At 40.0% G+C, this 17683-nt stretch overlaps 1 long non-coding RNA gene across 3 annotated transcripts in view; it reads left to right on the top strand.

Annotated features, from left to right (window-relative positions):
• The window catches only part of LOC138064648 (uncharacterized), a 30763-nt gene extending 26095 nt beyond the window's left edge, over window positions 1-4668 (top strand). For 2 of the 3 annotated variants that reach the window (XR_011137881.1, XR_011137883.1), the window contains one exon: window positions 3518-4668. This is a non-coding gene — a long non-coding RNA (uncharacterized lncRNA). The remainder of the gene's footprint in view (window positions 1-3517) is intronic. The other variant, XR_011137882.1, reaches the window with a different exon arrangement.
• The last annotated feature ends 13015 nt before the right edge of the window (window positions 4669-17683 follow it).

Here is a 17683-nt window from a genome sequence, read left to right as displayed (position 1 = left end):
CTTCTGGCTGTCCGTTCTGGGATATATCAGCCTCGCTATTACCTGGGGAAAGTAAGTCAATTACTTGTAGCTGTAATATAGCGTAGGGCTTAACCATAATCTGCCGTCCATGAGCTGTCTTTCAGGAAAAAAAAAAAAAAAAAAAAAAGAGCAAAAGAGCAGCGTTTGGGCCAGTATTTCCTTTTCATCTGGAATTTTGTTCCCAGCTCCACTGCAGAATGCGAGTACCTGTATGACAAGGTCAGGGGAGGGCAGGATCACTCCCGGCGACACCACTGCTCTTTGGGAATGTGGTAGGCATAGGCATACCACGCTTTTCACGAACCGACAGCAGCTTCCAGAGTGACAAAGCAGACGGGAGTTTGCTGTGCTGTCTCACCAGTCTCTTTCTACATGTAAAGGTTTCCAGCGATACTAACGTTCACTTCTAAAAATGGAGGTACTCTATTCACAATTTTTGTGGAGCTAAATATTAAAAACATTAAAAACAAGTATTAAACATTTCTGCAACAGACTATTTGCATGCGTATATAACCTCCAGGACTATAAGCTTCTTTTTCTTTTTTTATTTTGCAACTGCCTCCAGATGATGTGAAAACTGCAATTTTGTAAAACACAGAGATCTATCTTAAACTTACTCGCACATTCTTATTGCCTGCCATCTGCTATTCAACTCTAATTCAGTACCTGGGAAAGTACGGGCATGTCACACTGCAGGGCCATTAATTGCCTTTGCACTGCAGTATTCTGTACTTGGGACGCCAGCCTCTCACAGTATATGCATGTGTAACTCCCGTTAATGTTAACGATGTTAATTTACAAATAGGAAGCTCAGGCTCACTAAGGAGGGAATATGGCACCCCTGGGGTCCCTTCCTCTTTCATCTGTAGTCACGATTTCACATTAGGCACCTTCTAAACGCATAGTTACAACCTGATCCAAAAAGAACCACTTATTTTTCCTTCTTGGCAACTAGTGCAATTACACGATGTTAAACAATAACACAAAGCAATTAGCTTTCGAGAAGGGGAGAAATAAAGCATTTTCTGTACAGCAATAGAGCACTCCACAGGAACCAATGTCATTTCCCGCTGATGTCTCATTACTTGTGATTAGGGCCGCTCACACTGAACAGCCCCAGCATGCCAACCTGGCAATGCTTGTAATAATAGCAATTAATCAACACTGAGCACTTACGAAGCACTCCTCATCCATAGATCTCAAAGTTTATAAAAAAGGTGCAGGAGCGAGCCTGCATGGTTAGCTTAACACGTAGGTTAGAAGAAAATCAAAATCTTCTGACCGCTTACCTTTGGGCAGCTCTACCTCTCTGGTTCTACCCATACTGCTAAACAAAGGAGGGACAAGAACTGCTCCGTGATGGCACCACTTGACAAGCGTCGATGCTGATACAGGGCTTGCCACCTTTGCAACAAATTTATCTTGGAAGGAGCCAGCTGGAACGGTTCAAAGCAAAGCTGGGGAGAGAACCAACGACTAAACTCTGTGGATAATCACAGCCCTCAGCGCTCTAACGCATCTCCTGGTCTTCTTCTGCTTAGCAGTATTGGTGTATCCTTCACTTCTGATATCTTTCACTCGACATAGCTAAGCCTACCTGTCCCTACTGATAATCTCCAGCCTCCTGAAAGTAACAGGCTATCTTTTTCTTATAATTTACAGTAATGATAAAAGAAAGGTTTTCCTCACTTCTTAAATGCTTTCCCAATTTCCGAGATTGTTTTGTAATATTATTCCTTGGAGCCATATGAGTGTTTCTGAAGAAAGCTCAACACTGCTTTCTGCAGTGGAAAAACTTTCTGCAGTGCACCTCTACTGCTAGGTGGAAGCAAGTAAGTAAATCATGAAAAAACTATCAAAAAAACTTCACTGAGGGGAAGAACATCGGAGTATTTCAAACTGTTAAAGAGCATTCAGCATCTTAATGAAGTCTCACTCTGGTAACAAAACGCAGACAATTCTGAGCTGCTGATACTAAATCATGAAAGAGGACGTGCTGGTGAATCTATCTTGTGAATTATTTAGAAAAACAAATGCATCTCAGAATTTCAGGATTTGCTTGCAAATATTTCATGAGCAACAAAAGAGATACAATTAGATGAATACATTACTCACTATGATTTGTTTGACTATCTTAATAAAGCAATTAGCCCCACCTTATAAATCAATAACAACAAAATGATTTACTGGCTTTGTTCACTGTTATATCATGTTATATACGATACTTATTTATGCTTCCTAAAAAATGGCAACTCTGCAGATCTTTGTATTAGACTTCATTTTTCTTGCTGAGTTCACAGAAGGAAGGAAAGTTATCAATATTTATTTCTTCTAAATGCAAGTGATGTTCAGAAGCGCTTTAGGTTAGCTTTCATAGCAAGAAGTCTCGGTGAGACCTGCAGGTTTGGCAGGTTAATGCATGAAGCAGAACCAAAGGAAACTCTATAGTATCATTACGGTCATTCATTATGGCTGTTGTGGAACAGGTCAAATCTTCACAAGCAGCAACGTCAGTAGTAGCACCACACTTGCTATTTAGAAACATTGCCTGGCATTAGGTTAACTGTACTCAAAATATTTCAAAAGGCATTTCAGAAGCCACAGTTTACAGCTCCCTTCTGCAGGAGGGTAGATGCTCAAGCCTGGCTCAGCCAATCTTCACCCGGGATATAAGACAGGGAAACATAAACAAGCTATTTTCACCATTTTTATGCAGCCTGTCAGATGCCGCTTTGGTCTCACAGCTACTTAGGAGTGAGCTAAGGGCAGGCCTGGCTGACAAGGAGTCGTAGCTGTCCCCCTAATTTACCAGTCCTCTACGCTGCATAGTGCAGTGACAAGAGGTCTTTAAAACTGACTTTCCCTCACTCGGTGCCTTCAGCAGCCCACCTTCCTTTCAATAGAGAGTGGTCAAGAGGTGATGGGAAAAAACACAGGAAAAAAATAATCCACACGTGACCAAGAAAATGCCTCGACACGTCTCCCTGCCCTGCAGCTGACTCCTGGGCAGGAGCAGAGCCCCAGCCCTGCGGGCAGTCCCTGCGCTGGGTGGTGTGCAATCCCGGGAAACCACAGGGCACCTAGGAGGCAAGCCAAGGCAGGGTTTGCTGTTTGTGTTCCCCGACTCGAGGCTTTGTGAGAGATATTTTGTTCTTTTCTTCATTTAGAGAAAAATAAATCCCCATTTGTAAACGCGAGGCCATTTAGACACCTCTGCATACGCTTATGGTTTCAGACACTGTGAATGGGAGGCAGCTGGTGACAGGTACAGTAGTACTAGCTTTGTGGACTGCAGAAAGAGTTGCATATTCTACAAAGAGATGCCACTGCTTAATATGCTGCTCCAATGCTTAAACTGCTGTTTGCTACAGGGAGTCGCTTTTAACAGTTTTCACGTATGGAAGAAAGTGCTTTAGATTACAAAGATTTTCTCAGCGTTGCTACTGTTGGTACAAAATAATTGCAGAGTTTCTTTATTTCTACTCTTCTTTTGTAGAAAGGAAAAAGAGAAGACCATTAATGAAAATGCACGATCGTGCTGAGCTTGCTCCTGAGAGCAATGGGAGGAAGGGGGCAAGGCGGCTGGCGTAGGTTGGTATTTTAAAGCGGAAGGTAAGAGGAAAAAGTTGGTACCAAAATTTCTAAAACGGTTTGCGTGAAGATGAGTGCTTCTTTACAGCTACATACCACATTCAAAGCCACTGAAATTTAAATTCCTTAGTCTTATGAAAGCTTTTTTGTGTAACTTGACATTCAGCTTTCTAATTCTTCTCCGGATAGCCCAGCTAGTCCATTTAGCCTGTTGATGCAAATGGGTAATGAAACCCAACTTGTTTTCTTGCAGACGAGGGCCTTTAAAACGTAGGCAAGCGCTCTTAGTTTGAAGACGGTCTCAGGCTGGAAAAGGTTTTGGCCTGCTTATTTTTTTGCACGTTATCTTCTAGCATAGCATCATCCGTTTTGATTTTCTGACTTATCCCGCTGGTATAGGCACACTCACCTGCTTTTTACAGAGATATCTAGTGAAATGAATGGCTGCATTTTAGAAATCAATGAAAGGGAAAACTCAAAAGTCAGGGCAGGGAGAACAATTAAAAGTTCAGATCTCATGAGTCTGCAAAACAATGCAAGAAATCTTATAAAAAATGTTCTTTAAGGCCTTTGGGATTTCAAATACAATTAGTTGGTTTATGTTTCAACTGAAGCTTGAGAACAAATTAAACTTTGTTCTTTTTATTTTATATGAAATATTTCACCTCTTGGGCAATAAGATCTCCTTGGCATTTGATAATTCTGCTTCAAAATACATTTGTTTTGGCAGAAGTTTCTATCCAGTTCCTGAAACTGTGCACATAGTTGTAAGAAAGCGTAGAGTTATTATGTATTTTTGAAATCAGGATGAAATAAAACTAAAATATCTTCTTTATCTTGTCAGTTTCAAACACACATCAAGGACCAGTTCATCCAAATGATGGAAACCGAATTAAAGGAGTTGCTACCAGTTCAGGATCTACAGTCCATGATATAAAATAATACATTCTTTCAAACACTTTCTAAACATGAAAAGAAATGCCTCTTAACTTGTCAGGTTTATTTAAAATAAGCACTTATTTAATTCTTATCTCTAATACCTACACTACCTATATAAATAAGCAAAAGCATTTTTAAAACCTGTAAGGATGAAATCTGACAGCCAGGACTGTCAGAGAGGTGTGTCAGTTCCTCATTTATTTCAGTATTTTACTACATTTTATTAATTGAGTTTCTCTTGAGGTCTAACTGTCTTTTGTTGCTTGCTTTCTCAGAGAAAAAGAAATGATGCTTTACAGGAAACAATGCATTTCATCTTTTTAAGGCTGGTCTTCCACTTCCACAAGCCTAAGTCAACATTCCCCAATTCCTCCACCCATTTGACAGAGATTTCCCTTCCGAAAAGCCTGTTCTGAAGGCTTGCCATGACATAAGCAAGAGTTTAATTTTAAAGGATGCTAAAATTCATTCGATGAAGAATCTTGTTACTAAATAAGGATAGCTGATGCGCACAAGCACATCATGTGAAGTATGAGCAATGACTCATATTTGTACAACGTATACTATTTAGGTGTATTAGAAAGAAGGTGAGGAAACTGCATTTGAGCAAGGTCATTATGAACAAAGATGTCATTTGGGAGCTCTGGATTTGGGACCAGGTTAAAGTTCCTACTTAACTGGGTCTCTGAGACCAGGCAAACTGAAGGGAGTTGCCAGCTTTGTGGATAAAAGGCATGAATAACCAAGTGAGATGTACATAAAGCCCTGCAAATCCCCATACTATCTCTATTATGGCAAACCCCTGTTTTTATTACAGAAATGTATTTTTAAATTAAGAAAAACAGCAGCCACAACGCTTCACCAGTGGCAATACATCTACATAGAAAAGCTTATCGGATTGAGCTGCAACCCCGGACTTAATGCACGCGTCAGTGTCATGGCTGGTAGTCCTAGCACAGCTACTGCAAGCCCTAGCTCAGCTTGTCAAGTAAGTCCTGCACCAACAGGGATGACTCGCGGGTGGGGCTGTGACCACTAGGATCTGGGAGCAGCAGCATGAGGAATAGGATGGGGCTGAGCAGCTCCCTGAGGAGCTACTGCTGCCTCTCCTGGTCTGTCACCTCTGGCTCCTGAAACATCGTGTTCGCCTGCCCCCAAAATCTGCAGTCTCTGTTCTTGCTAGTGGTTCAGACTCCACAGAGTCCTCGTGTCTCTTCTGATGACCCCAGTAGTCATGAACCAGAAGACATATAGTCATCAGGGAAAAAGGCTCAGAAGAAAGATCATAGAACTACTTACTGCTATTTGGGATCTCCACAGCAGCTTTCTAAATTTTGGCAAATACAGAATAAGCCCTAGGTCCTAGAGGGAACTATAAATTTATGGAGAAGGAAGATCTGGAATACGTGCTGACAAAAGGGTCATTAAGTTTTTGGAGAATAGTAGAGAAAGTAAAAAGGAAAAAGCTTCTATAGATGGTTTTCTAGCATTTTGGGAACTAGCAAGGAGAGGAATAAATAAAGAAAAGCAAGTTTTTTTGTCATGAAGTGATGTAAATCTGAAATTTCTAATGAAGATAAAAAATGACTGAAGTTTGGGCAGTTCTTCGTTTTTATGGGCTACTTCACCTTTTTTTTCTTTTTTTTTTTTTAACATCCTTGTTTGTTTTATATCTTGGCAAAGTCTCATTTCCTCCTTTGTATGCAACTGTAGTCTACTGAATACAAATGAAACAGGAAATTACAAAAGGAGAATTAATATCCATACTCAGCTTCCATTAGTCCTACTCCCACTGCTTCTGTAACATCAAGCAAGATTGGCAAAGAATTAGAGAGGATTAATGATCCTTGCAGCTGCATCCCATTCAGTAAGGAACTGCTAACTAAGCAATACCGCAATATTACATTTATTACTTTTTTACAATATTCCTTTAATCTTTTCCATATGGTCTCCCTCTCCTGACAATGGATTGTTCTACTTAAATAATGAGTCAATTATTGGGGCAAATCACTCTTGTAGCAGGTACTGTTCTCCCCTCTATTGCAAATACTATAAAACTGTTTGCAGAATAACTCTTGTTTTCATATGGTTGCCTGCCATAGCATGGTGAGATATTGATATGTTGGGCTTCAGACTGGGTAGGGTGTTTTTTTGGTGGGAATATTTAAGCAAAATACTTAACAATTTTTGTTTCATGGGAAATTTGAAAACATGTTTGTACTGTGGAAAATTGCCAGTCTCACTTGCATAACTTATACTAAAAAAAATTATACAAAGCTTGGAACCTGTCCTGCTTAGACATTACTGAGTAGCACAGCCAAGACTCACCAAAGGGCTTTTATGCTGTGCTGCTTAATGCTGCAATGCCCAGGAATTAGGCAGCTACCTTACCAAAACCCGTATGAAATCACCATACATGTTTTCTGAGCATATGAAGGTTGCCTAAATTCCCTCAGCAATCACAGCAGATTTTCTATGGGTTGCAAGTAGCAAATCATACCCTAACCTTAAGAGCTGGCCCTAATCTGTCAGCTAGTACAAGCCCCATATATAAGTTGTAGTCTTTGGATCTGGATGAGCAACAGTGGGCTCTAATTTTTGGGTCACCTGATCTCACTGGTAACCTTATGCAAGGTTATAAACCTAACGCAACTCCAGAAAGGCTGTGGCAGCGCATCTTAGCAAGCTGCCATTTATGTACTGGATGAGGGTGCTTGCAGACTTCTCAGCAAAAATCAGGACCAGCACCAGGGTTAGGTTTCAAGCCAGTATGGGTGGGGGAAAAGTGCAGTGCCTAGCTTCAGGGTGTGATGCCAGGCTGAGGTTTGGGGCTCACACCAACAGGGGCCACATGCACAAAGACGACTGAAATAAAACATTAAAAGGTGCAGCAAGACACAGCGAAGGGCAGGGGCCAACTTGGTGCCTAAACACCATTTGGTGTGAGGTCGGGAGGGATCACCAAGAATGGCATCAGAGCACAGATATGGCTGGAGTTATGCGGGTAACACACAGCAGCTAACTAGAATAACAACAACCTGTGTGAGGGGCTGCCAGAGAAACTTAACGCTTATGCTATAAAGAAATTCTGACAACACATGGAGAATAGAAAGAAGTTTCTAAAATGCCAGAAGTTTGTTATTTTTCCTAGGGTTACTATCACAAAATGACATTAGGCTTTATTGCTCAGACTGCTTGGAAGATTTGCTTTTAATAGTGACGAATTCTATCAGTGATTATCAAAAGTTTAACTTCTCCTTCCCCACTCATGTTGTGCTTCAAGAAAATACACTGATTACAGCACCCTTGTGAGCAGCCTCCATACAATCAGAACCCCTCCTTTTTCCTACACAGGTTATTTTTCTTGTACTCTTCACTCTGTTCCTAATAACCAACTAATCCGTTTCAGAGGAAAATAGCCTGGAACTGGACAAGAGCTGGGCAATCTAAACAGAAAAAGCAGCTTAACAGTGTAAGACTCTCTTTTAAACAATATAGACACAATTATACGGAAGTCAAAATAGGCCGACAGATGTACAATGCTACTCTAATATTTTCATTACTTGGCAGCTGTGTTGAGCTGGAATAACAAGCATTTTAACTTTATGAATGTAACTGGCATCACAGAGATGGGCTTGGGGTGGAAACAATGAGTAATTCTCCCACAGGAATCAGGAGATTATACAGAGTCCAATTTATTCATTAAAGTATTGAAATCCTAGGCAAAACTAGGCCAAATCTTGGCTTTACTAAGAGAGGCATTTTATTAAAAGAGGCATAATATAAAATCTTACATAAAGCAGCTAAACAGTTCTGAAACGTAGTACCAGCACTTCTTGCTATAGTACTAACTCTCATATAAGTCTACTAATAATATTGCATTGTAACAGATGTAATGAGAGATATGAGCTTATGTTATTAAGAAGTCACAATAAGATAAAGGTGCTACTGCTTGCTGCTCTGCCCAAACATCAAGAAATACTCAGTCTCATACAGCTTATATTTTATAGTATTAAAAAGAAAGATAAAGTAATTCTGCTGTTCAGAGGGTTTGAGTTACTCTTTTTTTTTTTTTTTTTTATTATAGTCAGTACTCTTGACAGACCCTTTGCACACAACTAGAAGTTTTCCAATCTGTGGGACAACTGAAACTAACCACAACTGCACTGGACACAGGGCAAAAAGCAAATATTGTCAACTACTAGGAAAGAAGCTTTTAAATAAACTAAACTGTTCATTCAATATGTTTCATTTCTAGGGTAGAGTGACCTTTAGCCATTTGAAAAGAGCATTGGAAGAAACGTCACGAATGAACACTAATTTTTAGCTCTTATTTTTTACTATCATCTATTTGTTGTGATGAATTAAGATCTTAAGAAAACAATTTGGTAAAGCTCTTCTGCCTACTCTCAGTCACTGAGAGCTTTGTGATCTGAGATTCAGAGAGTGATCCCAATCGTGGAACCATCCATGGGATTCACGCTTTGGACTACAGAAAATCACTCTTTATGCTTTTTGATCGCTATATATATATTTATGGAGCTTAAAAGTTCATTTTCTTGCTGAGGGAATTCCATTGATTATGAAAAGTGACTTCCTTTCTGGGACAATTGAACAAGTAACCAAATTTGATAATTTGATTAATTTTTTGTAAATGTTTATATATTTTGCAATAGTATTTTAGTTTTCAAGCTAAGTGGTAAGCACGGAAACATCTCTGAAGCCTTACCACACAGAATTCTAATTAATTAAAAACTGGCTTAAGTTCACAACCCCAGAAATAAAGAAGATAACGTCAATAGTCCTGCCTTGCCTTGGTTCTGAAAAGATTAATTAAAATGGTTTAAAGAACTAAAAACCCATTGCGTAGTGTTTTCTTGAGCAGTAATTCCATAGGAATAGACTTCCTTCTTTTTCAGGTTAGTAGTAGCGCAATCTTTGTGAATTCATCTTTACAAACAGCTTGCATTTATGTTCAAGCCAACGTGCAGACAGGGAAAGCCAAATGCAAAGTCAGAGCAGCAGAGCCAAAGCGTGGGGACTATCAACCCAAATCCTATGGGGCTCTGTGAGGAATCTCATCAAGACCAGATGGCTACACAAAAGCTTGAGTTCAACAGTGATTAAATCATTCAGGTGCTTCAATTTTACAGGCCAAATCTGAAGGGAGCCCAGTCTACGAAATATGCTGAGCATCTGCCGTCTCAACGCAGGTCCCTTTGAAACGTCTCAAGCTCTGCCTTTCCTCAAAAGCTTTAAAAAAAATCTGGGTTATAAATGGTTCCAGTTGTGCTAGGTCTTGCTACAATGCATATTTTAATACTCCATATAATCATCTGTAGGGCAAGAAATGCTGCTTTCTCTGTTTGTTGCTCCTGGCTGTCTCTCTGATGTGTAGTCTCCCATTGTGAGCGGCCCCACACACATCCTGTACTCCTCAACTAAACTTCATTTTCAGGACCACATTTATTGAATGGATTAGAAAGTGGCCCAAATTAAAGCTCTGTCAGAAGTGTCTCTGGGCTGTGCCAATCTCACGTTCATCTCTCAACACAAATGCGTTCCGAGTTTGCTGTTATCATTCAGTATATTTTGTAATATTCCCTTTGACTGGCAATCTCCTGCATTTCCTAGCATGCTGTAGGCAATTTTGCCTTGTTTCCTGCTGCAGCTCAATCAGAATCTTCCTAGCTTTAGCAGGCTGGTTAAAACAATCACATTATATATGCTACCTGTCACTTCATTTAATTTGACTTACCCTCAGGGTATATAATGAGCGAGGCAAAACTATGAGTCTACAATGAACAAAACAAAAGGAAGCGCAATCACATTCCTGAAGTAGTTAGCACCATTATTTGACAGCTGCAAACCAGAACTCAAGGAGAGGGAATAAAATTAAAGGCTGGAAAATTTTCCAAGTGACAGCAATCAGTATGAATCTACAGTATCCTTTGATGCAATCACTTTATTATGCAGTGCTTTTTCTGATACTACGTGGCAGTTACCCAAAACTATCCAGTGATCTGGTTTTTGGAAGTTAACCACCACATTTCCATTACACATCAAAATATGTCACTTCTCATCGCCATTAACTCCATTTGGTTCTGTACTCAATAAAACAGGAAGAAGTGGAACATAGGACGGTATGCCCCACATCAATAATTTTGTGCACTCCCCTAGCAGAAGGGCAATTAATAGTTAAATATCTGCAGAGTCTTTAATGGGTCACTGTATAGCTTATTTGCATGAATCAATATCATTTGGTATGGGTGAAATTTGCCCCTGTGAGCCAACACAAGCTTCCTCTTGAGCCCCTGCATCACCCATTTCTGCAGCCAGGTGCCTTCCAGTGCAGCTGTAGGAGACAACACTAGTGAGGACATTGCAACTTCGTCCGCACCCGCTGCTTGTAAGAAAACGGAAATCAGTCCCCCAGTTTGGATATAAAACATCTACAAACTCTTCAAGATGAAGAGTGATATACTCCTGCAAAATGGTACCGTAATATGTTGGGTGCAGATTAAAAAAGCCGGAGATAACATCACCTCTTATAAATTAAACAACTAGTAGAAGCCAAGGATGATACCGTTATTTGAATAAATGTCTCAAAAAGCATCAGCAAGTCTGCCTAGATTTTGCAGCTGAGAGGCCTGCAGTCAGCATATCTTCAGTGTCAACCTTCCAATTACAGTGTGATGCAGCCGAATTGAAAGAGCGCCAGCGCTTATCTACTTGCGTTTTGAGCTGGTTTTCCAGTTGCTCAAATCATTCCTTACAGCTGATTAGCAAATACTTGGCAAGTTAGCTGCTGAAAAAACAGTAAAGCCTTACACTCTTTTTAAACCAAACAGAAACTAAAGTACTTTTCCCCTCTCTTCCTGTAACGGCACGAACTTAAGCCTCTGAGTCTACTTTTTCTAAGACTAATGTTAGCTCTAGCTCTCTCTCTTAATAATTCATTTCATTAGCTATTTCATTTTATCTTTTTGTCACTTTTAACATCCTTTGCTTTTCTCTAAAACACTCTCCACCTTCTTCAAAATGCAGAAGTCAGGTCCCTGCTGCAGAACAGCGTGTATCTATCTGGTAAATAAAATGCAAGGGACTAAAGTCTGTTTTAATACATCAAATGTGAAGGCATGTACTGAGGAATAAAGCCAATAGGACATACAGGACGAATGAACCCTGTCTTGGGAAGAAGTGACTTAAAATCACACTGGGATCATCCTAGTCTGACATTAGAGTTGAAACAGGTAACATCAAACAAGAGTTGTACTGTTATATGACCTAAGTCCTTGATAAGGGTCTGAAAAACAAGTAATGAGATGACATTTCCCTGGAAGATTCCAGTGTAGGAGGTGAAAGTGGAACAGGCCATGAAGTAAAGTTTGATGGAAAACCAAGAGGCACTGCCAAATCTGCCTTTAATTGAAATACTATCAGTGGATCAAAGAAAGTTTCAGGCAGTGCCAATGTCCTCAAGCTTTGATCCGGCACCGTAATAAACACCCACCAAGCAACCGGCACTCTTTGCCAAATGAATGTCAAAGCAGGGAAGTGAAGAGGACAAGCAGACACTTCAGGACTGCACTTGCTAAGTATTAGGCAGGTATCAGCACAAGATGAGCAAAGGGGAAAAGATTAAGGGGAAATGCCTGAAAATGAGGATTCAAGAGAAGCAGAAGAATCTTTTGTACTGAGGCCGGTCACACTTCATTTCATGCACAGTCCTGTCCTTGCCATTCAACATGAAACCTCTTTCATAAGTGATTCTGTCCAAAAGCAGTTCTGTGACTCCATGCTCACTGTCTGCCAGTGACTTTGCATTGACTTTGCTCAATTAACAACAAAGAATTGATTTGTGCCTCGCCATCTGTCTCAAATTCGACCTCAGACGTAAAGGTCAGGTTGGGTTCTTTCCCTCTTACACACCAGGATGAGCTGGAAAGGGTCCAGGTTACTACCACACCTACATTTGTACAGCCCATCACCTTCAAATTATGCTCACATGTCTTTGCTCATATGCTCATGCCTGATTTTGTAAAGGACCGGTTCCACCTGTGATTAACAAAAAGGAATCGATTCCAACTCACTCCCCTTGTGCTGGATCTCCTGGATCCAGCCGCACAGCAAAAAGCTACTGCAAATATAGTGATATGTGGCATCATATTATTTGTTAAATGTTGCTTAGCAATTATGTAGAGAACTAGCATAGCTTTTCTCTTCTCTCTGAAATGAATCTTCAAGTGCCTTGAAAAATAGCATCTTTTTGTAGCTGGTGCATGTGGTATTCTTAGCTGTCTTTTTGCTATGGTTACTGTTTTTTGGACTGTTGAACACCCTTACGACACCAGAATTCAAAAGAACAAAGTAATCTAAAGGTACTTATCTGTTATATGGAAAGAAGCATGTTCTCTGAAGAAACAGAGGGAAAATCAACCAAAATTCTTGACTCTTTCACAAATCGTCATAGAATAAGCCACATACTCTTATGGTTCCTTATCTGTAAACTGCACAAAGTCTTACGATTTTATTTTTGTGTCATAGATTTATAATTATTCATATTTGGAAAGTGCTTTGAGAGCTTCTGTGGGGAAAGTCATTTATCTGAACCCAGCTTATTGGTATTGTTTAAGAATTAATATAACTTTCATTATCTAACCTCTGAGTTTTTTAATGGAGGGAAATTTGTTGGGTTTTGTCTGTTTTTTACTTACAGGAATTCAATGGAAGTTGCTTATGCAAGCACTGATTACATATCGGATAAGGAACTCAGAATTAGCATCAGTGTTGAAATATTGTCATAAGTACAATATAAGGATAATTTTAATTTCAGATTGCAACAAATCAAAGACTGACATTGATTCTGCCTAGAAGAGCTGACAGCATTTCTTTGGCTCTGCCCAATCTGTGAAGCAGAAATGGAACTTTGGCATGTTCTTACGATATGACCCTAAGCTGGCCAGAGCTTTACGACAGACCCACCTGCACCTTTTCCTTAAAACATGCTCACCGTTAAGATCTTTGAAACTCATGTCATGTTTCATTAGAACAAGGGAATTTGGACTAGAGAGAGTTCTACATCTGCCCAGTAGGACAAATTTAAAGGGTTTCTAAACAAATCTCTTCCTTGCCCACTCTGTCCAGGAAAATCTCTTCCTTTCCGTCATTTCCGGTGCCTGCCTTCTTCTCTGCTCCCCATTCTTCTCAGGGAGTTAGGATTGGTTCTTCAGGTTGCCTCCAGACTCTGTCTCTCTCCACGTGCCTTGACCCTGTGTGCCAGAAAGCTGTTCCCAGCAGAAAATATGCAGCTGCCCAGAGAGTTGTTCCACCTGGCCCAGGGTGCAATAGCCAAGAGGGAATATGTACAGTAACTAAAGGAACAACTAAAGCAACGTGTGAGGTAACATATATATTTTGCAATATATGTCTGGCAATTCAGATTTAACATCTAAGATTTGCTGAGTACTTCAAGGTCCATCCTTAGGAGCATAATATTCCAGCATGTTCAAGACTATATCTGATCCTTTGCCGAGTGCTGGTGTGATTTGCATGTTTGTGTATTGCAAACTTTAAATGACATAAATCAAAGCTGACAACCTAAAAACACTACCACTGAAGCACTTAAAATCCATAATGCTTTCATTTCCCATGCCTCAGCACACCCCCTTTCTGGGTTTGATTGAAGGATTGTTCTATAGCTCTCTGATTCTAGTCTGAACAGCCCATGCATTATGGTAGGGCTAACAGGATATGATTAAGGTTGTTAAAAATATAATAGCATGTATTAAGACACACTCATCCAAGCCGATCAAACTATCCATTATCAAATGGGACAGGAAAAATAAATTAGAGGCTTTCAGTGTCCCATTCAGATTTTCTGATTGTTTGGTTTTGCAATGTCATTTGCTATTCCCTGTTACATTTCTTTAGAACTCATTTGGTCTCTGAAACATGAAAGGCAGTCACATCAGTCACATTGAGGAAAAACAGACAACCTAGGCAAAAAATCAGAGTTTGGAAAGAGTAAAATGCTGTCCTTCAACAAGAATGTCCTTGGTCAAAACAATCCCTACTCATTCTGCCAATGCACCAGGGAGCTGAAATGCTGTCCTCTGGAAACGCTTCTTTTTCCGTCGCGCACGTACCATTGGCAGGCCCTCCAGTTACAACTGGATAAACTGTAGTGGACACTACTACTGTTAAAGATGCATCTTGCCTGGTCTAGGCAGTCCAACCACCCTTCTGTTGCGCACCCTGCTCCCTCGTGTCCTCCTGTGGGCAGGAGCACACAGACTTACTGCCCCTAAGGAAGTATTTGCCTTGAGGAGGGAAACAGGGCAGACTGTCAGAGGTGTTGAGAGTTAAGAAATGTGTGAATTGAACTAAACTGTAAAGGAGGAGACTAGGTCCTGGACATAAATGAAAACGACCTTGAAAAGAGGTGGTGTGCAGAACTGAGGCAGCAAGCATTAAAATAAGCTCATGGATGAGTCAGCTGTGACACTGTATGTTGGCTGAGACACAGTGGATCTCCACAGAAAGCGTGGATCACTGTGAAAAAAGAAACTGTTGGTGGCACGAATTGAAAGTGAACTGCAGCTAAAGACAGGGACATCTGACATTTTGCTAACCCTTTTTATGTTAACACCCTACGGGGTTCAGATCCCACCAAAGATCCTTAAGTGAGAGCTATTCACATCCAGAGGCGTATTCTCAATATGTAAAGCTGAGTCATTGCAGGACCATCACCCTTGAGAATAAAATATCTGAACATTAATGCTTTACTGAAATAAAGCAAACTCTGAATAACTACCATACAATTTTGTGATTTTGCTTCAGCAGTAGGACAGGTTGATCACTGATACATACTGTGCAGTGGGAGAGTCTGTAAGAACGTTTAGTTTGGGTCATGAAGATGGGACTAGAACTGAAGACTGCAGTGCTGGTTCATTATCTAGCATTAGTAGATGGCTGCAATTTGAAGATCTGCTTCTATTTCAGGCATGCTGAAACTGAAGGCACGTCTGCAATCAAAATTCCTGTGAATAGTTACACTGCATTTCCTTTCCTTGGGTCTATTATTCAAACTAATCCATCTGATTTAGTCTGCATTTAGAGTTTCGGTGCACTTTTTACTTGAGTATGGAAATTTTGTTTTAAGTGCCTTTTATCCTTCTTCGCATGCAAAATTAATATTGCTTTTTATGTTCTTTAATTAATTAGACACTCTTTTGCTCTCTGGGCAAATTTTGTTGTGAGGTGTCTGTGTTTTAAGTAAAGTTAATGGAATCCACGCAGGAATAAATGTCTAAATGTTTCAAACTAATTCCAGACCAGAGCTCTAGCTCTGATACTCTCTAGGGACAGTTTCTGTTCTTGGTCCTGCTGATAATTTTCTAGGTGAACTCTCTGTTGTGCTACCACATCATCGTGTTTCTGCAAAGATTTAACCTACGAGCATTAAGTTTAAGTAACTTTTCTGATTATGTGGAGATAAGTGGCAATCAGATCTACGTGCTGATTTACTACACTATTCCAGTAGAGGAGTGACCTCAGAAAATTTAATGAAGTTGGAAATGTACTGCTTTGATGTACTTTTTGGTGATGGGAGTGGACACACTAACTCTCTGCGATGTTCATGCCCTTAGGAATATGGCAGTAGAGTGAAAAGATGAGTCCTGCTCCTAAGCCTCTAAACAAAGTCCTTTTAACTCTCTTTTAACAATATACCATGGCATCTGTTGGTTCCTAGTTGATACTACTTAAATCTAAAAAAAAGTTTTAAAAATCTTACAAAATATATCAGGTAAGAAAGCCATGCAACTTCAAAAGAGTACTTCCAGAGTCTACAAATATTAATTTTACTTTAACAGTAGGCATGGTTTGTTTTTAGACCAAAACAGAGCATCTGAACGCAAATGGCAACATATTTATAAAACTGCATTGAGATTGGCACTATGGCAGAGAAAGGCATATGAGAACAAATTACTTACAGGTTCATACGTAACAAAACAAACTGGAACAAGAAATTACTGAATTCCCAGTAATTCCATCAGATTCCACAAAAAAAAGAGAGTAGAAATAAAGGAATGCAGGAGTGAGAAGCCTTCGTCTTTCTTTTTTCTATGGACATAGAAGAGGAAGAATCCTTGTCCTCATGGACTGATCTCTCCCTAACTTGCAACCCCATTTCAGAGCCATTGTCGCATTGCCAATACAAGAAGAAACATAACCTCCTGCTTTTATTCACCACTACTGCAGATGATTTATTGTATGGAAAAGCTAGGCTCACAGACAGCATGGTGATGAAAAGCTACAGTTTATGGCTATGCTGTTGTCCTAGATTTCCTGAATCCATCTTTCTGCAGAGATGGATTTGCCCCAAAGAGAATAAATGAAGACAGAAAAGCAGCTTTTCCTCAAACTTTCCATACATTATCAGAAAATGTAATGTCAGTCTAATACAAAACAGTCAGGAGTATAAAAGTTTCAAACTATGTTTATATGCATGTAGAAGCTCTGTGCTGTTTGTCACATTTAGATACAACTCTCCTTTTTTCAGCTTCTCAAACCTTGCCATTAAAACACCTCATAAATTAAATCTACCAGTATTTTCAGGTGTGCAGTTGCTGGGTAGCTGCTGTTGCTCTTAGTAAAGGGATATGAATTAGAGTTGGTTAGAAGTTATGAACAACTGTTTAATCTAGAAGATAAGACTGAATACAAGCAGAGTCTTCAAATGTGGCCGGCAAGTGCCTGCTTCTGTATCAGGCAGTATACACTTTGGCAGGGAACCAGGGAGACACGTGCCACTGTGCAGATTTTGCTCTCCAACAGTATCAGAGTCAAATGTTAGTGAGTACAGCTGTGTACTTTGTTATTACCTGATGTGAACTTAGCTCTTAAAAAACTGGTAATCATTGTAAAAGCCAGAATTTGGAAAGCGTGAACATCAGAGCTCCGTAGTCAGCCTGATTTGAAAAGCTAGCAATGACTGAAGGCAGTTGCCAGCAACAGGCAAATCACTCCCATTCATTCCCCTCTCTCATGCCATTTGCACTCTGATACCATATCCTGCTTCTAGATACGCTGGTACACAGCCACATGCAGAAATATATGCAACATGCTT

The sequence above is a fragment of the Struthio camelus genome, chromosome Z (assembly GCF_040807025.1).
Source record: "Struthio camelus isolate bStrCam1 chromosome Z, bStrCam1.hap1, whole genome shotgun sequence".
NCBI lineage: Eukaryota > Metazoa > Chordata > Aves > Struthioniformes > Struthionidae > Struthio > Struthio camelus.
Note: the sequence above shows the minus strand (reverse complement) of the source record. Positions and strands in the feature narration are given on the sequence as shown.